The sequence below is a fragment of the Phyllostomus discolor genome, chromosome 1, assembly GCF_004126475.2.
Source record: "Phyllostomus discolor isolate MPI-MPIP mPhyDis1 chromosome 1, mPhyDis1.pri.v3, whole genome shotgun sequence".
NCBI classification, from domain to species: domain Eukaryota; kingdom Metazoa; phylum Chordata; class Mammalia; order Chiroptera; family Phyllostomidae; genus Phyllostomus; species Phyllostomus discolor.
Window position 1 is genome coordinate 11,748,900 of NC_040903.2, and position 20,463 is coordinate 11,769,362.

At 39.7% G+C, this 20,463-nt stretch overlaps 1 protein-coding gene across 3 annotated transcripts in view; it reads right to left on the reverse strand.

The window, feature by feature from the left end:
- Nucleotides 1-20,463, reverse strand: part of KCNIP4 (potassium voltage-gated channel interacting protein 4) — a 927,129-nt gene that overhangs the window by 673,479 nt on the left and 233,187 nt on the right. The window lies entirely within an intron of this gene.

A 20,463-nucleotide genomic window follows, 5' to 3' on the forward strand; every position in this document is an offset into this window, starting at 1 on the left:
AAACTGACAGTAATTGGCATGGGGGTGAGGAGGCAGATACCAGGGGAACGAAGGGGAAGGGCCATCAAGGAACATGTACAAAGGACTCCTGGATAAAATCAAAGGAAGGAAGGATGGAGGGTGGGTGGGGGAAAGTGGTGGTGGGCAAATGGAGACAACTGTACTTAAACAATAAATAAATAAATAAACAAACAAATAAATATTTTTACAGAATATTTAATAAATATTTAATAGTGAATAAAAAATTAAATACAACTGGTAAAATTATTTAATCATTTATATTTATGTATAAGTATTCAATGACAGATCTTATACCATAATTTAAATGCAATGAAGGAAGTTTGAGTGTAACTAAATATAGTATTAGCAGGAACTGATTCTTTAGGTTCCGTGCGATTCTATAGTTACCAATACATTTTCAGCTATATTTTTCCACTGGCAATTTGAAAATACAAAATCATAAACATTTAAAATTATGCAGTGATGGTCTCAAGACTTGGAAAACATGTTGAGAAACTGTGAGCGTCTCACTGATGGTGAATTATATCACACACCAAGTGTATCTGACAAACAGCTATACACTAGCCAGAGAGTAAATGGCATCATTCTACCAACCAGGAGAAAAGGTATTGAACACGAGACACACATTATATTAAAAAAAATACATATTGAAGGCAAAAAAATGCCCAATTCTTCTTTCATATTTTTATCCTCCAATGCCCAGCTCACCGTATCACACATGGCAAGTACTCGACAAATGCCGAATGGAACGGCACTTGACCCTACTTCTCTAACACAGTTCGGTTCTCACGGTCATTCACACTTCTTCGGCATGTGCAAGTTCGCAAACTGTCACTTGTAGTTTTGCTTCAGCGTTACCTAACAGTTTATATTCTACCACTTTCTACTCTCAAAATTCTTTCCAATCGCAGCCTCTAGGCCACAACTGAGGAATGCTGCCTTAGGAGGTACCAGCAGTTCTCTGCTGTGCGCACAAGGTTCAGAGGCACCCAGAGCACTTACAGGGTCACAGTGGTGCCTTGATCTCGGACTTTCTTATTCACCTCATATTCTTCCCACCTTCCCACTTAAGGTACTCCGTTTCAGGCTTTGAATGACTCTACTATGCCAATGATTTCATAAAAAACTGAATAGGTTCAAATTCACTAAGACAGGGCATCCCTTGTGCTTGCTCCAACATTGCTGAACTTGGTAACCAAGTAACAGACAGAACGCGGCAATTAAGCCATGCTTGCGTTAAACTGGGCTCAACACAATTTTTTTTAACCAAAATGGTTTGAGGTTCTAAATTATTAAATAGCAAATCAACAGTGTTTCCTGGGAGAGATTGATTTTTTTAAAATAAATGATCCTGGTGTTGTTGGTTCTCTTGCTAAGACTAAAATGATGAAGATGATGATAATGAAAAATATAATAATATACATTAAACAGTATCTATGAATCTGCAATACTTCTTAACTGCTTTATACCTCTAATTCTTTATCTATAATATCCAAATAATAATAGTATCAACCTCTAAAGGGTATGTTGATTGCTAAGTAACTTCTTAGTAAATCTGCTGAGCATGGCACACAGTGGGTGCTATCAGATTGTCTGCTATTACTACCATCCATCTCATTCATAAAATCAAAGGTGGTGGATGTGCTTTTATCAGGCTGGGTGGTTGTGGAAGCTGAAGCATGGCAAGGTCATGCCAGGCTCTCAAGTCAATGCCAAAAGACACACTGGAACTTAAATTTAAATCCCAATCACCAACCTCAGTGCTCTTGCCCTAATGCAGGGCCCTCTCAGGGAAAGGACAGAAGCTGGCTGAGCCGGCCACCTGCAGCACTCATGACCTGGGACCTTGGAAAAAGTGGCCTTGAGCAAAGGCTTGGTCTGCCACTCTCCTTCCATCAGCTTTAGTGTCAGAGAAGTTATCTTGACATGCCTGTCTGTGAAATGTTCTTAAAGAAAAACCCTCAAGCATTCCAAAGACTAAATGAGAGAGAAAACAATGGGCATCAGCAATAATCAATACCTGAAACAGAAAACTTAGTGTGTCTGTGACATAGCAAGTCATTATAATAACCAATTATAAAGCCTGAGTGATTGTTGCCATCAGGGTTGGAATGAGTAATTGCTTGGTTAGCCCAGCAAAAGCCGGTGAGACACAAATGAGGGGCTAGAATCACCAGATTTAGCAAACAAAAATACAGGCTGTGATGCGGACTCCGGCCAGTGGTGTCCGCAGTGTTGTGGATGCGACGAACAAATTCACACGGACTACAGAAGTCCTGTGGAGAAAAGGAACAGCATGGCCACTCTGAGTGGGAGAGTGCCCCGACCCTTGCCTGGACAGGCTTTTATTGCTTTCTAGTAGCATACATCAAAGAAAGTTCTCATTCATTATGCTTAGGTTTACTTTAAGTGATTACTTCTTACAGATAAGAAGTTTTCTTATAAAGAAAAGAATGTTGCAAATACAAAGGAACGATAAAAGTGATTGATCTGGTTACACTCCATCCTTGGAACAGCTTAGAGCAGATTTTAGGGAGTTGCTTCAAAGATATGCATTAAACTTCTGCTGTCTTAACTCAGGGTGAGGGAGTTTTAGCAAAAGCAAGCCTCAAAGTAGCCTAGATAAAATGCATGCCTGGTTCCCCAGGGGAAAGCTGATCTGTGGTCCTGGCTCCTGTGTGCTGCCTTGAGCCTGTCCATTTTCCAAACCAAGGCTGAACTACATTTGCCATTGCCATGTGGACTGGTTCCCTATAAGGCCACCCAGTTAAATTTTAAGTTCAGATAAAAAGCAAATGCTTTGTTAATATCACTATGTTCCCAATGTTGCATGGGTCATATTTATACTCAACCATTATCTGCTATTTACCTGATATTCAAATTTAATTAAGGGACTTGGATTTTACTTGGCAACCCTCCCAGGGGTGTATTTTCAAAAGTTCCTTTACAGGGCTCAATGCCTAAGAAAGGAGGTTGTTATTGTGTCCCTACCAAATTTGGATGTTGAAACTCTAACCTGCCAATAGGATGGTATTTGGAGAGGAAGCCTTGGGAGATCATTTGCAACACATGAGGTCTGGAAGGTGAGGAACCCCTGATGGGATTAGCACCCTTATAAAAAGAGACAGCACAGAGTTCACTCTCTCTGCAGGCACCAAGAAGAGCTCGTGTGTGTAAGGACATGGCAAGACGATACCTTTCCACGAGCCAAGAAAGAGAAGAGCCTTCAAGAGAAGACATCTACCTTGTTGATGCCTTTATCTGGAGCTACCACACTTCTAGAACTGTAAGCAATATGTTTCTGTTTTTTAAGTTACCCAGTCTAAGGTAGTTTGTGATGGCCGCCTGAGCAGATGGAGACAGAAGGATGAAGGACTTTGACTTAAGGCTGCTTCAGCCATCCTTGTCTGACTTTAGGCCTTTATCCAGAGAGGTACCATGCACGCTGTGAGGGTAGCCTTCTCAGACTAAACGTATTGAGTCCCCTGAATGTGCAGCCCACCTAAGCGAACTAGTATCTATGTGAGGAAATCACACGTGCTCCCTTTTCCTGCCTCACTTCACAGAGATTGTCTACACGAGCGGCTACTCTCAGCTTCCCCATTAGCTGTGCATTTCCAAGACGGGGGTGCATTTTACTTTTCCCTACATCACATTCTCCCAGGTCCTAGACATGTTGCACACTGTCTTACACACAGACTGTCTTCATTTTTAATGGACGGAAAGTTCTAATTTAAATCCAACAGTGATGGATTTAGATGTATAAAGCCCTTGCCTATCCACCTTCAGCCTTTCTCCGCTGCCCCTTGAATGCAGTTTTTATGTGACAGCGGTTTCGTGGATTCAGGCAAGACTAAAAGCAATTATCCTCGGCTTGTGACTTAATGCTGAATTCTAATTTTCCTTTTCACTTCCAAAAAGGTTTGTTATACAACTGTTTAAAAAAATCAGCCTAATTTCCATATTCTTCAACAACTTCTGCATTCAGCCTCCCAAATCTCTACCTTGTTAAAGAAACTTTTCCAATGACTTTGGTGCACCAGTTTGATCTAGACCTCTTTAGGGGTTCTGCACATCAGTCTCCCCACTAGGCATTTTAGTTCCTGATTATGAACCAAAGTTTCTGTTTTTTTCTCCATCATTCCAGATCTCTTTTTACCCCAATCATAAACTCTTTTTCTTTCTCTGTCTCTCTCTCTTCTCCTCCCTCCTCCTCTTTCTCAAACACACACACACACACACACACACAATTACTATTAACTTTTATTTATTTTTCTGTCATCTTTAAGCTAAATTAGCACAGTGCTAAATACACAGCAACTGTGCAATACATCAGCTATTGGTTGTTTTCTAACAACATGAGCCTGAATTATGCTCAATTATTTCTGATTTGTGAAATTATTATTGAGTTTTACTATCGTTTTACTCTAAGAGGAAAACAAGAGAAAGATTTTGCCTAGGAGAAATAAAATTGCTCTACTGGAATTTCCCACAAAATATTTGCAAAAACATAATATAAAAAGAAATATGCTTTATGAAATTTACTTTAGGCCTTCTGCTTGTTGATCTTTCCACTCCAAGGCTGATTTCATTTTAGCCCTCAGCTTGTAAGCACAGGATAATTTGCTTGCTTGGATTGCCTGTTGAGTCTAATAAGTGCTGGTCGTTAACAAAACCTTTTCAGAACATGATAATGGCTTTGGAAAGGTACATTTATATAGTGAAACTTAAGAGGAAATGATTCCTGAGAGAAAAGGCTTTCAGGATTATGCAAGAAATGAAATTTACTCAACTTTTAAAGATCCAATGGGGGAGAATATGCCTACAGTTATTCTTGTTTAACTGACTTGGGTTGAGCTTTTCCACCCAAAATAGATATATTTTACATAAGAATGGTATATATGGGCTTATTATAAGTTACAGGAGCCTGGTTTCCTCTGTTAAGTGTTGCTTACTTTACTTCATTTCAAATTCATTACCGAATGTATGGCTCCTTTGTGCTTTTTTAGGATAAGATATTTCCCCAATAGGTGCATTTTATTTCCTGTCTGCCTGCTTCCTCCCCTCCTCCCAAATTCTGAAGTCTGACTATCAGACGTGATTTAATGAGCTGAGAGGAGGTGTGTTCCTGTCGGTGATCACTGGGTACCCTGTGCATACCTCTATCATCACCCGCTGAGCTTCGATCACCCTGCCTGGCTGCACGTGCAGCACCATGAGTCTCTCAAAAGCAAGGCCTGGCTGTTATTTCTCAATGTGCACGTGACTGGTTCTAGATGTGCACGTGACTGGTTCTAGATAGATAGATAGATAGATATCTCTATCTATATATAGAATAAGTGCTGGTTGTTATGTATTCTATATAGATTCTATACAGAATATATATATAATAGAATATATATTATATACATAGAAAAAAATATATATAATCTCCAATATATAAACAAACAAATAAATAGAGGCTTCACAAGGAGCAGATGACTCAGGTATTCAAAATGTTAGAGGCAGTACAGAAAAGGGGCTGAGAAAAAGACCATCCCTGTAGACAGGTTTTCTGGGCTTCAATTCCCTTAGAAAACATCGGTTTTACCTACAGGAATATCACCTTGAAAACTTCTGTGATCTCCTGGCATTTTGATATCCTCTTAAACTAACCATAGTTATACTTCTCCTTTTTACTAATAACCAATGTGTTTCTATGTTTAAGGTGAGTTCCATGACAACAGAACAGAAACAAATATCTCCCTGTCCATATAATGGGTGGCAGAGGGTAACACTTTTAAGTCAGTAGAAAACCCTACTCTATTATCAAATCGCCATTGAATTTATCATATTATGATAATTACATGATTACCCTCTTACCTTTGATTAGTACTTCCAAGAAGGCAGTGAGTGCCTTTAAATATAAACTACCTTATATAAAATGGCACATAGTTATGAATTATGCAAACACTGTAGAATAGATAGGTAGATAGATTGTTTTTTAAATCTGAGGTATAGAATTATATTAATTATGGAGGTAAAATTCCAATTGACTTGAGATAACAAAATCTCATTTTTCTCAATGCCTTCCCAAGGTGTTACGGAGTCACGGGTCAGAAAACTGAGGGAGGGAGGAAAGCTGACAGATGCTACAGGGATGTGTCAGTGGGGTTGGTCCCCAGAGTGGTGCAGAAGAGAAACTGGGCTAGAAATAGAACATTTATTTTGAAGGAAGACGTATTATGTCCATAGTTGTCCCAGTGAGACCTGGGAGTTTAAGCACCCCAAAAGAATAATAAATCAATGATCAGCTCTATCAGATATAACTGATTGTACTGGATTGCTGAGGACAATGTACAAGAAAATTATCTGGGGGAATTAACTAGCCTAGTTTCACGGCTCCTTAAGGAAGCGATAATATTAACTCCTCTCTGAGCAACAAGAAGGCTGTCATCTGGAGACACGCTAATGCGAAATGTCCTGCTAGAGCCCAATTCGCTGCTAGTGTTCTCGGAGAATGCTCGGATGTGCCCTTATGAGACATGAAAACTGAATGTGAACGATGACACCATGAGTACTCTTTTAAAAAATCCTCTTTTAAATTTGGAAACAACTGGATACCCATCAGATATTTGGAAGATGTTTCTGTTCTGGGTTCTGCCTGTCACAGCAACACTATACTCCTGGACCGTTCCTGCAGGAGAGTTGCTCAAGTTTTGATGTCAGCAGAATATATTTTAAACACTTTTCAAGCTCACTTCCTTTTATACATCATTACCATATCCATCCTAATATCACCCGAATCTTCATTAGTTACTCTGATCGCTTCCTCCTTGCCAAGCACTGGACCTACATCTCGATTTCCTAACTCCGTTGGGTTAGTTTCAAATCAATTACCTGGGTTATTGCAGTCATTTCCTTATTGCTCCCACACACCTCCCTCTTCACTGCCGACACAATGATGAAAAACAAACAAATATGACTGCAAACCTTTCCTTTTTAACATTCTTTAATGATGCCCTCTGCATTTATCCAATAAACATTTCCGTCCTTACTAGGCTCTGTGTACCTGCAAAACAGAACCCAGACTTCTTGGCATGATATGAAAGGTGTTGATGGGTTTTACCAGACAGATTGAGTATCACCTTCTGCTCCTACCCTCACCTCCTCCTTTCAGAAAGAACAAATTCCCTGTGAGGCCCCACACAGCATGCTGTTTCACTCCCCGTGTCTTCTTGCACACAGCCTGCCCCTTCTGAAGTGTCTTCCGTCTCTAGCCCATCTCTTGACTTTCTACTCAGCCTTCTAAGCATGCTCTAATACTGTCTTGGGACGCCTCCCTGGCTATCTTCAAGAAGGTGAATGCACTGCTTCTGTATCTTATCACTTCTTCTCTTAGTGTTCACACCCCAAGGTATGTATGTATGTGTAACATTTATCTCTCCTATGAAAACAGGAAGCTTTCCAAGGCATGAGCTCCATCATAGTTCTCTTCATATCTTAAGCACCTAGTAAACATTCAATAAGCATTTGTAGACTGAATAAATGTACTTGAGAACAAAAGTTAATAATGCAAATATAAGCCATGTTTTTCATTTGGATTATTGAAATGGTAGCACGCCCTGATCTGAGGTTTTGCTTTCTGAGGTTTCAGTGACCTGCAGTCTAGAACAGTGGTCTAAAAATATTAAATGGCAAATTCCAGAAATAAACAATTCATGAGTGTGAAATTACGCACCACTCGGACTATCACGATGAAACCTTGTGCTGTCCTGCTCCATCTGTTCAAGATGTGAATCATCCGTTTGTCTAGCATCCACACTGTGTACGTTCTCTGCCCATTAGTCACTTAGTAGCCCTTTCGATTATCAGATTGACATGGTATTGTAGTGCTTGTTTTCAAGTAAGCCTTATTTTACTTAATAATAGCCCCAAAGCAAAAGAATAGTGATGCCAGTGATTTGGATATGCCAAACAGAAGCCATAAAGTGCTTCCTTAGAGTGAAAAGGTCTGCACGTATAGGAAGAAGCCCAGTAAATATAGGGTAGGACACTATCTACAGTTCCAGGCATCCACTGGTGGCTTTAAAATGTGTTCCCCATGAATAAGGGGGAGGCTACGCCATGTATTTGTTAACAATGACGAAATACCACAAACATGTCTGATCATTTCCATATCTACAGGTTGTTATAATATATTTTAATTTTATAGAGTTGTTGCGCGTGGGTCACCGGCCAGAAGTGACCACGGAACGCTGTGGATGGCTCGCCGAAAAACACACGAGAAACAAACACACATGCACAGAGACAAGACTAGTTTCTGTGGGGAAGTAGGGACAGAAATGGCGACCCCGCCCCTAGTGGGGAGGACCTCGATTTACGGTCCATACATGCTTTTATTGGGCTCATTTTGCATAATAATTCAGGTAAAGTACAGTACTTATCAGGGGGAAGTAAGGAACTATAGAAAACAAGGAACTCTGCTGGTCTATTGAGTGGGGGTCAAAGAGCTGTAAGACTTTGAGGAACATAACTTCCTCCTTGGACCCCTCTCATTCAACTGAGAGCATTCTAAACAAAGCAGGTTTCACAGTAATTTACATGTTCTTTCGTAGGCCTGATCACCCAGGGAATCTGCCCCTTTTCAGCACAGTGCTGTACCACCCTGTCATTGTTTCAGGCTTAGCACGGGAACTAAGGCAATAAGGAGATTTTCTCCCAGACGATGAGAACTCAGGCTTTGTCAAAGGAGCGAGGGTCCGTCACCCCCTTCTGCTGCAGCCCCCAAAGTCCTTCTTTTGGGGGGCCTCCCAAAGTGATCGTGCCTGCCTTAGGTCGTTCCCCCTGTGGGGAATCTTACCCGTCTTTGGCTAACAGACCAAGCTTTTGGGGATTCAGCAGCAGAAGCAGCATTCCTGCCAGGGAGATAAGCTTTTGTCTCCTTGCTGGCTTACAGTTCCAAGGGCGTTCCCTTAGCCTTAGCCTAGGCGGGGGTTTCAGCTTCTGATACCAGTCAGGGCAGTTCCCAACATAGAGTAGAATCTCCCAATTCACTTTTGAGAAGATTATATGCCTAAGTCTCTGTTTATTTAAATAGCAAAAGTTAACTAACGATAATAGAGTAGTTGTGTAAACATTAGCTAAAGTGACCTATTGAACAGGCACTTTGCAAATAAATTATTTTTTCCTTAGACTTACAAGGTAAACCAATAGTTAGTTAGCACCTAAGTACAAGTGTGGGCATGGCCACACCATTATACCAGTATTCCATTTGGAAAACCGGATGTAGTTAATTCCTTAAATACTCCATAAGCTGACTTTTTCTATTGCCTTAATCTTCACATCTCTCTGAAGAGTACCCCCCCAGAATTCTACATCTATGCAATGCCCCTTGCCCTCCCCTCTCAGAATGCCTCTTCAGTCCCAGTCGGCCCAAGTCCATTCGATTCCATTTCTAAGTGCCACCTGGTGGATGGATTCGGTTCAGTGGCATTCGTGCTTCATTTAGAAGGAAGATCTCTAAAGTTTCTAACTGCTGATCACCTTTCCTTCAATGTGCTCACCTTAAGTGACAATTATTTTCCTCTGACTCCATTTGCCTTGGGGGTCAATAAAATAGAATGAAAGGCAATATTCCATCATCTATAAATCTACCCATCAATTGTTCATTCCACAGATATTTGAGATGCCACTTTCAAACAATTATTCCATCACAATTTCTCAATAAATCCCTACCCCTTAAGATGGATGCCATCTTACATCAGCCTCTCTCCATTTCTGTTTTGTTACTAGAAACTTTAGTACCTATATCATTTTCCATACTTTTCCCATTCTTTCTTATTTTGGGGTTGGCTATGTGAGCTATTATAGTCATGCTTCTTCTTGCGTATGGATTCCATGCTTCTTGAGATCTTGTATTATTGCTACACTTTAGTTTTCTACTGACTTATATTTAAACTTCACAAATGCTCTTTTATCACAGACTCTTAACTTCCAAACATTTTAAAGAATTTCTCACCTTCTTTCAAACAATTTTTTTTTTATTAAAGCTAAGTGTTATCCATTGAATATACTCAAGGGCTTATGATGGGTCAGGCATCATGTTAGGTTCAAGTATACAATTCCCGTTCTTGTAGAGTAGCAGGAGTTAAAAGCTAAAGAGGGTAGCCGATGAGAAAATTCAACATAACTCCAAGGTCAGGTAAGTGCCACAAAAGTGTATCTAGAGGAGGTGATGAAATGCCAGAGCAAAAAAATATCAATGAACTATTTTTGGAACATCCTTCAAGAACGTCCCACTCAAGATCTTCCATGAAAGCACAAACTAAATATGGGCCCTCCTTCTGTGTGTCCCCAGACAGTTTACAAACTTTTATTGCCCAAAGTGCACATGCTCTTATAGTTATTGTTATTACAAGTTATATATCGATTTCTTAATGTTAAATTCCTTTAGCAGACTGACTTCACATTCTTTGAGCCACAGACATTTAAACAAATTTTACAAATAGTTATTTGACAAATGTATACTAGCCATTCTTAAGCACTTTTGCACAAGAACCCTCAGAAGAACCTTCTCAAGTTCAAAGTCTATTGTATCTATTTTCATATGAGGAAACCATAAATCAGTAACTATTCCACCAGTCTGTGTTTATGCAGCTCAATGCAGTTGGCCATGGCCATGGAACTGAATTCTAGCTGAAGGAATGTGACTCCCCACTTCTCTTCCTCTGTGGTCCTTCCCTTTGCCAGGTGACTGGGATGTCATTATTTTCTGGGACAAATTTGAAAGTCGAGTGCTAAAGATGAAGAAGCTACACCCATTAGCCTAGGTCCCTAAATTCTCATGTGTTAGGGAGTTACCCTGAGAACCTGAGAACCTATTGAGACAATTAGGTAAGAGAGATATAAATCCCTTTGCATGAAGTTAATAACAAGGCAGGCTCTGTTTACTACTACAGATTAGCCTAATTTAATGAGGCACTAAGTCAGCATTTCTCAACAATTTCAGTCTTAGGAGTCCTTGACCCTCAAAAATGATTGATGACTCCAAAATCCATATATACTTGTATATGTATATACATATATAATGAATTTTTGATATTTAGCATGTTAGAATTTAAACTGAGAATGTAAAAATATATTAACTTCAGCCCTGGCTGGCATAACTCAGTGGATTGAGCGCAGGCTGCAAACCAAAGCATCGCAGTTTCGATTCCCAATCAGGGCACATGCCTGGGTTGCAGGCCATGGCCCCCAGTAACTGCACATTGATGTTCCTCTCTCTCTCTCTGTCTCTCTCTGTCTCTCTCTGTCTCTCTCTCTCTTTCTCCCTCCCTTCCCTCTCTAAAAAAAATAAATAAAATCTAAAAAAAATATATTAGCTTCAACATAACAATAAACTTTCTACATGTTCACATAAACATATTTTTAAAAATAATTATACAAGTATCTAAATATAAATAAATAAAAATTGAATTAAAAATTAAAATGAAAAAATTTTATTTTCCAACACATGAAAACAGTGACATTCTTTTATATTTTTGCAAATACTTTTAATGTCTAGCCTAATGGAAGATAACTGGATTCTTATATTTATGATGTATTCACTCTGTTATAAAAGTAAAGAGCATGGAGCTTCCGGAAACATCTACTTTTCATTCATTAGTGAAAGAAAATACAAAGAAATATCATTTGAGTTTTACTAAGAAAATGGATTTCACTCCCTGAACCATCTGAAAGCATCTAGGGACCCCTCTCCCTTCATTGATTCCTGATGGAAGTCCACCGGGTTATTCACTCTGTAACACTCCCATGTTTGATGAAAGATGATTTTTTTTCCTCCAAGAAAATGAACATAAAGTGTGCATTTTACATGTAATTTTAGTGGTTTCATAAGTCCTGCATGCTATGGAATGAAATGTGTGTGTCCCCAAATTTATATGGTAACACCTGGTCCCCAAATGATGGCACATGGAGAAGACACTTTTTTTTTTAAATTTATTTTTAGAGTTTGGAAGGGAGGGAGAAAGAGAGAGAGAGAAACATCAATGTGTGGTTGCCTCTCATGTGGCCCCCAACTGGGCATCCGGCCCGAAACCCAGCCATGTGCCCTGACTGGGAATTAAACCTGCAATGCTTTGGTTCATAGCCCAAGCTCAATCCACTGAGCTACGCAAGCCAGGGCGATGAGAAGAGCTTTTAGGAGGCCACTCAGTTGTGAATGAGAGCCCTGGTGCATGGGTCCAGTGCCCTCAATAAAGACATCCCCTCGGAGAGTCCTCGCCCTTCACCCTGCAAGGACCCAGGGAGAAGACAGCTGTCTAGACACCAGGACATGGGTGCTCACCGGATACAGCATCTGCCAGCACCTTGGCCTTGGATTTTCAGCCTCCAGAACAATAGGAAATGCATTTCTGTTTCTTATCAGCCAGCCAGTCTGTTCTATTTTGTAACCATAGCCCGCATGGACTGAGATGCCCCCATCTCATCCGAGGGAAGGGAAGGGCTCTCTTTAGGGAAGAGGCTCTGTCTTTCTTGCCTGGTGTTTCCTACAATACTCAAAACTACACACTTTTTTTGACCTTGTATGACTTTAATAAATAGACGCTAGTTACAGAAAACATTAGAATGAGAAGGATCCTTAGACACAATCTTGTTCAAATTTCTCATTTGTATATTTAGATTGAGCAAGCTGGTTGAAAGTGACTTCCCCAAGGCCACAGTGAGTGGGGTAAACAAACAGTGTAGACAAAAATACAGTCCGCAAAGTTATCACGCATCATCCATTCACATGAGAGTTATTTAAAACTTTAAGGGACATAATATAAAGTTATGCCTTCAAAGAGACCAAAAAGAAGTATATTTAGAATTTTAGAATGTAAGGAGAAATAGAGGCCATCTATCTAAATTAGCTCATTTGCATGAAAAAGTACAGGGTCTCAGAGGAATAAAATTACTTCCTAAATTCGCAAAATGATAAAGACCTAGTTTATCAACACTGGGTCAAGTGTTGTTATCACCACCATATCATATTGCCTTTGAGATAACTCCCTTTCAGAATAGATTAATAATTCAAATTTTGAAGCCAATTAGGAAGAAGAGCAATTAGTGTGCTGTATCCAAAAATAAAAGCAAAACCAGAATATACCACCATAAGCCACATCACAAAATGTATTTATTCAACTTTTATTCAGCTTCTCCGAACTTCAAACCTATGAAAGCTGAGCCTGGAAAATTAGCCATCTAAAATTCCATCTTCTTTTGACAAAACCACGTTAAGAGGTATATAAAGTTATTTTAAAATAAATTGTTTGGATCAATTGTTGCCTTGACCTACAAAGGAGTCAGGAAAGCCAGCGCCTATCCAGACTTCATAGAGACTTATTCAAATCCCTGTAATAGATTTTCTGCTCCTGGGAAGGAGCAAATAAACGGCAGCATCCTTTCACACGGAGACTCCCGACATTTTCATTAAAGGTCTGTGTTAAGTGCCCAGAGAGACAGAATCTGTCCATTGTTTTCCATCCACACCGGCAGCCCGGAGTCCTGCAGAAGAATGGAGGCTTCAAGGAAATCAATCATCAGAATGCGCTGCTGCTTTTAACACATTGTGCTGCCGGCTAATTGGGTTTTAAAATAATCTGATATAAATTGGAACTTGAATTCAAAGTCCTTGGCAGAAATATTACCAAGCAATACAAAAGTAATATTTTTCCTAAAACCACGACTTGAAAATCTTCAAAGAAATAACTTATCCATAAGGATTCAACGATTTTCCTATTTGAAAAGCTGTAAAAGGACTCAGGCAGCACTAGAAAATGAAACCTTTAGATTGTAAATTGTTCTTGGAACCTAGTGTGAGATCCACGTTTTTTCCTGCTGAGCTGCAGACAATAAGATGTAACGCTGACATTCTCTTTGAAAGTCTCCAGGGTCTACTACAGAACTCCCCCTGCGGAGGTAGAAAGTTCACCTAAGAACCCCCCAAAGGCACATAACCTGTCAAGTCTTTAGACTGGATCTTATTTTTTTTTTCCTGTTTTCTACCCTGCAAAAAGAAAATAATCGAAGTGACAGCAGACCAGAAATTTGGCAGAAGTGTGAATTTATGCCACGACGCGTGACGTCATTTCACTGCAAACACAACGGTGAAGGACTGTCTTTGTGTACGATGTCTAGTGCCTGGCCTTACAAAGCATTGAATAATAGCTGCTACTATTGCTATTTTGCTGTCACTGGAAGTGGCAGTGAAAAGTAGAGCAAACTGGTGTAGTGTGTTGATCAAATACTAAATGTCAAAAGCTTGGCACTTTATATGGGTCTAAACTCTCCGTAGTTCTCCAGGTTGGGTATCATTACCTTCACTTTAAAGGTGAGAAAACAGGGGTGAGAGAGTAAACACCTGGGTGAGGCCATGGAGGCGGTAATCGCTAGAACTGGGGTTCTAACACACAAGCCATTACACACACGATAAGCCCTGTGTTGACCAACTTCCATGGACATCTCACTAAACTTGCCCCATAATTCTGCATCAGAGGTCTTGATAGTTACACTCATGTAAAAGATGAGAAAACAAAAATTTGGAGTAGTTTAGGGTCTTGCCTTATCACACAGGAAGTGGGTGAATGATGATTCAAACCCAGACTGATGCCAGAGATCCATGCCTGTAACTACATTCCCTAGAGTCTAATTTTCTTGGCCATCCTCCCTCCTCGACACAAATCAGAGAAAAAAAAAAAAAAACAATGACAGTCAAATCCACACTTTTCATTTTCTTCTCTTCCTTTCATCCAATCCCCAAAACAGTGAGACAATATAACACACCAATGCCTTTGGAGATTCAAAAGATGCCAATGATAATTTAGCTGAGCTAAAAGGTCCATTTCAATTGCTAAAGGAAATGCTTTCTGGAAGAATCAAAGAGCTCACTGAGAGCAGAAGTGCATCCGTCCTGACGGATACTCCTGTAATAAATTCCCCCAATCTGGATCAAATCACGATCAATGATAATTCATCAGCAACCCAAGAGACAGTCAGCGTGGAGTCAAAGGCAGTTTAAAAGTAACTCCACCTCTCTTCCAGATTCGGGTTTGTTTCAGATGGCTTTCAATTCACAGTCCCAGCTCAAACTGTTTTGTTCTTTCTGACTATACTTGGCGCCAGCTGTCCGGTCTATTTTTTAGGCACCCTTTCGAAACATGCCATACAAGTTTGTAACCAGGAAAAAGAGTGCAGCAGCATCCGGCCACTTCTAACATCTCCAAATTTTTATTACAACAGTGAAAGCTCTACCTGACCAGGCAAACTGTAGCAGGAGCTTGGCAGCCTCGCCTGCAAATACAAGCGCTGTCCCAGACAAATGACATTCCCTGGGCGCCAGAGTTGTCCATTTCTGCACTCTGGTTTTTGGAAACTCAGTTCTAGCTTGTTGCAATTGAGGCTTTGACAACCAGGCAAATCTGCTGCGAGAAATGGTGCATATTTTACAGAAATGCCCCAACTAAACACACACATTTTCTCCGAGATAGCCCAGGATGTCTGATCATGTGAGAGTAAGACAGAGAATTGCATCAGTTTCAAGGGAACGCTCCTCCAGTTAGAGCCTTTTTGACACAAGGAAAGTAAGTCTCTTGTGATCAGGTAGAAAAGCTAGACCTTATAAGGAATTCCAGGTGTGTTCAGGTAACATTTTTTAAAATGACCTAACGTCAACAATTTACTGTTAATTGAGTGAAGGATTATCTTTTAAGAAAATAAAAATAATTACATGAGATTTGTTAGGCCACAAATATATATTATTCTGCAGATCAATTGGGTTTTAAAAGAATGTGATAATAGATCTGGATGTGAACTTAAAGTTTTGACCGAAACTCTCGCCAAGAAGAGAAAGTAAAAAGACTAAGATGCATAAGATTTTCCAGGACATGAAATGATTGCTTGAATTCTTACACCAACTGCATTTCCTTCTTTCTCCACATTGCCAATTGTATGGAGGCTACAGGAAATGGAATCCCTTAGACTTAATCACATTATGTTCAAATTACATTTATCTATGCAATTGAAGAAAAATACCAGCAAAACTAATTACTGAGTTGCAAAATAGCAATGATAAAATTGAAGTACAACAATAGGACAGAAACTCCTAAGAAAGTAAGAATCAAAAATGTCTATAATTGGGAGTGAAAAGAGGCAATCTGTGTCATTAAATCATTTTGAGGAAAACTAATTATCTTTCCATTTAATGTTTTTATATTGTATCTCAAAATTCTCGAGTTCTCCATTAACTAGACAGAACTTTCAGTGATGAAACCTCAATCTGACTAGAATATTGATAAACTGAAAATAAATTTCTTCTTGGTTCAAAGGACATAAGAAAATTTTAGAACATTTTATAACAATTTTGAAAATTAGGATCACTTTAGAATACCGTATGTCCCATTATAGATAAATGGAAAAATAACTGTCTTCACTCTTTTGTTTTTTACTTCTTGAGGATTGAACAGAATATCTCATTCATATTTGACAATTCTGCCAATTGCTGAGCACGTCTATTCCAATCATGAATTCTGGGCCTGGGGAAATAACCCCAGGATGATTCCAGGACCCACTGTGACATGGACCTGAGCTAAAATTACAAGCATAATCTGACCTCCAAGAAGCCCCCACTCTGACACATGGGCCACAGTGGCATTTTGGATTTCCTAGAATTAGTGCCAGGTCAGTTCAGAGACAGGGTCCCGTAATCCCAGTAAGATATGATTATTTCCTTCTCAACAATGCACAGCCACCCTGGTGATGGCCATAGGTCACTTTGGGAAAGGAGAAGAGAAAGAAACGCTTTGGTATTCTAGCAAGCTCCTGTCTCAAGAGGACCCAGCCTCCCCTTCATGCAAGGGGATCTGATTCTGCAACCTGGTTCAAGCCTGTCCTGAATGAGGGGCCATGACTCTCTCTTCTTATGACTCAAATTAGACTTGTGTTCACCTGACTGAGGACTCTCCCACTCACACACACCAAGCATGAATTTGGTAGGCGCTCCATTTTTTTAAACTTCTAGGAACAACACCATGACCAACCACAGCATGGGTCCCTGTGAGCTGGACTATTCCGAAGGCTGCACAGGCTCAGCTTTTCATTAGGATGACCACAGCCGCCTTGCCAGGGGCAGTGCTCCCCTTGCCTCTGCCACTCAGGGATCCAATTACCACCCCTGCCTCTGGTTTCCCAGGTCAAGGGCGGCAGTTAGCATTGTATTTTCTGCCCTACAGAGAAGGGTGATCAGGGAGGTTACATCTGCAAATTATTTTCCACCAACTTCTTTTCCTGTTGGTTGAGAATCAAAGGAGCTAGGAAGTTTTGAAGAAAAGCGGAACAAAATAAAATGAAGGGTGATTTGAAGATGCTCCAGAATTATAAAGTATATTCTCAAACTAAAAATAAATATTGGTTTAATCTCATTCTCTTTAACTTAAAGCTATGCTATATCTAATTATAGATCTTAATTAATCATTATATCATATTTATTAACCTTAGAATACATAATACACACATAATTTTTTTGAAGAACAATATACAAATATTTCCAGAATCCTCTGGGAAAGCCATTTCCCATAATTTATCTTTTTAAGAATAAAATTCTTTTCATTAAAAAAAATTAGTCTGTTTTTTTCTATCTTGATCCAAATATGAGACCAATATGGAAGCCAGATTGGGCAGGGGTCAGGGTGGACACCTTCTAAGGACTTTTACTCCGTGCCTACCTTAGACCCTAATCCTCATTTTATTCTATTTCCCCAAAGACATCTAGCATTACGGAATATTACTCAGAAGCAGACAGTGGACTAAAAACATGAAGAGAGGAAAACGGAATTCACTTTACACACTAAAGAAAAAGAAGTCAAATTTCTCTTCGAGGTCTCAGCTCCAGTGCTCAGAATCCCTCATCCACCTCGAGCTCTTCATCTGGCTTCCTCCTCTACCTTCACGGGGGGTAGAGTAAGGATCCCCCTCTTGTTCTCAACTTTCCAGCTCGGGCCCTGGACTCGCGGACCCTACTCAGTCATACCCAGGTTCACTGAAAAATATCATTTCTTGCTCCTCAAGCCTGTCCCTGAGGTGGTGTCCTGCCATACTGATATTTTCAAAAAAAAAAAGATGGAAACATTAATCTCCTCCATCCTTTATTCCTATGATATGAAATATAAATAAGAACCACACCAAAGGATTCATTCTTCAAGTCACTCCTACTTTAAGTCCATTAGACTGTAAAGCCACATTTTTTTCTATGCACCAAGTGTCATCATGCATTATGGAAAATGATCATTTAAATATGCAAAGCAGTAAGATCTTGTAAGAACACATTACATTTCAGAGAGTGGAGCTTCTGAGACTAAGTGGAACTCCGTGGAAACTAGTCAAGTCCTCCAATGTTGTGAGTCACGGCGAGGCACACCTGACAGCCTGGTGAGCCCTCCTCTGGGGTGAAAAGAACCACCAGGCATGCCTTCCCTATTCCCAGGCTCCGAGACATAAATGTGCTCGGTGAGTATTTCAAAACAACCTCAAACATGAAGGGAAGCAATGAAAGAAAGATTCAACAGAAAATAAACACCGGCTGAGTAATTGCCAACATATCAGTTTACACATAGATTATTTCAAAAGGAATCATGGTAATCATGCATTGTTCTGACGCTGCAGCAGCAAAATAGAGCCATCTAGATGGGGGAAATTCTATCTATTTATCACAGGTATTTACCAGCTCCATTAGCAAGGACGGGCCCTGTATATCATAGAAAATCAAATATTTATTCATTTGATTATGATGTCATTTTAGATTCCCTTGTGTTTGCTCAATGACATATACCTCCCTCCTCCTGATTAAACACTATAGGATGTTACTTGAGTTGTAATTAATATACTCAAGCTTTTGCTCATTATTGACTCAATAATGGCTTAACATTCTCAATCAATTTAAATGGAAGATAAAGGACAGGAGGTTGAAGGTTTCCCTGGCTTCATGGCTTATGTTCAAGGCTGAGGCACTTGTGTCTCTAGGTGATCAGCTACCTTAAGTCACATCTATTTCTGATTGGTCATCAGGTATACTGAAGAAATCATTGTCAAACTATATTGAAATGGCTTGGAGAAAAACATCAGAAAAGTAAGATCATACAAAGAATATTAGTACCTAAGCCATGTACACAGGGCTAAGTTTTTACTATCCTTGTTATAGTTATGTGAGTGATAAGTAGATGGTATCAGGAATTCTTATCCCTGAAGTCAGGATTTCACCAAAATTTACACTCAACAAAAATATTCTATGTGCCTACAGTCACTGTGCTCTACTATATGCTATGGATACAAGGACGAGATGAAGATCAGAAAGAACTATCGCAAAGGATGACAATTGCAGTATGATATAGGTACGTTCACTGTAAGCATCCTTCTCTTGAGTGGTACAGGGATCATGGGAAGAAGGGGATGCCTTATAGGCTACTTAGTTCCACACCCAGGATATTTCCATCATACCCTGGAAGACTGTTTCCTTCTGGAGAGTGTGAAAGGGAGTTCCTATATGGTCTAGGTCTTAACAAGTCCCTTCGAGGTTAAGAATTTATGATCATTTATTGGCTATTTATTTTTTTTCCTTTGCTCCTTTGACAGCCCCTCCTGCAAATGCCTATGCTTCTTTGTAGGTAAGATAAAGATAGCCCTTTCTACGTGTACCTTTGTAATGCGACATTTTTCTCCAACTGCCCTTTGTAAATTTTTATAGCACCCTGAACTATAGAGCTGAATCAATAGTGAGGAATGTATTGAATGTCCATCCATGAAGGAAGACAGGATTAATGACCTCCAAATGTGAATGGGCAAAAGCAATGTACAACTGTGAGTAAGGGCCATTATTTTATTACAGGCAGGTGCTTTATTCCAGCTTTGCAGCTACCAACAATGCACACAACCACAAATCTCTAGTCTTTCCTTCTCCAGGCAAAATCATGTGCATTCTGGACAAATGATGTCTACAATGCGTTAACCCTGAACTCAATCTTCATATGTTAATGAAGACTAAAATAGATTGCTAGAGTACTCCTTGATGCAGAAACCAAGAGAAAAAGCATTTTCCTTCCCAAGCCACTCCACAGGGTCTGTACTTCACCCAGCAAGAAAAAGAGCATCAAATTGTGTTGCTCACTATGTGGAAAACCCTTAGTGCATGCTCTACTAATTTCATGTATTTTAAATTTGCTTTCACCTTGGACTTTGTCCTTGGTCCACTGATCTGATTTCTAATCGTATTGTGTGGGATTTGTTTTTATCTTTTTGGTAGTCATGGCAGGGGTTTTATAAGGTATGTAATATGGGAAGACACTGGTAAAATTTTTCTAGTACAAACCCTAAAATAACAAAAATAAAAACACTATTCCAATGATGTGGGTCCCGATCCCTCACCTTGATGGA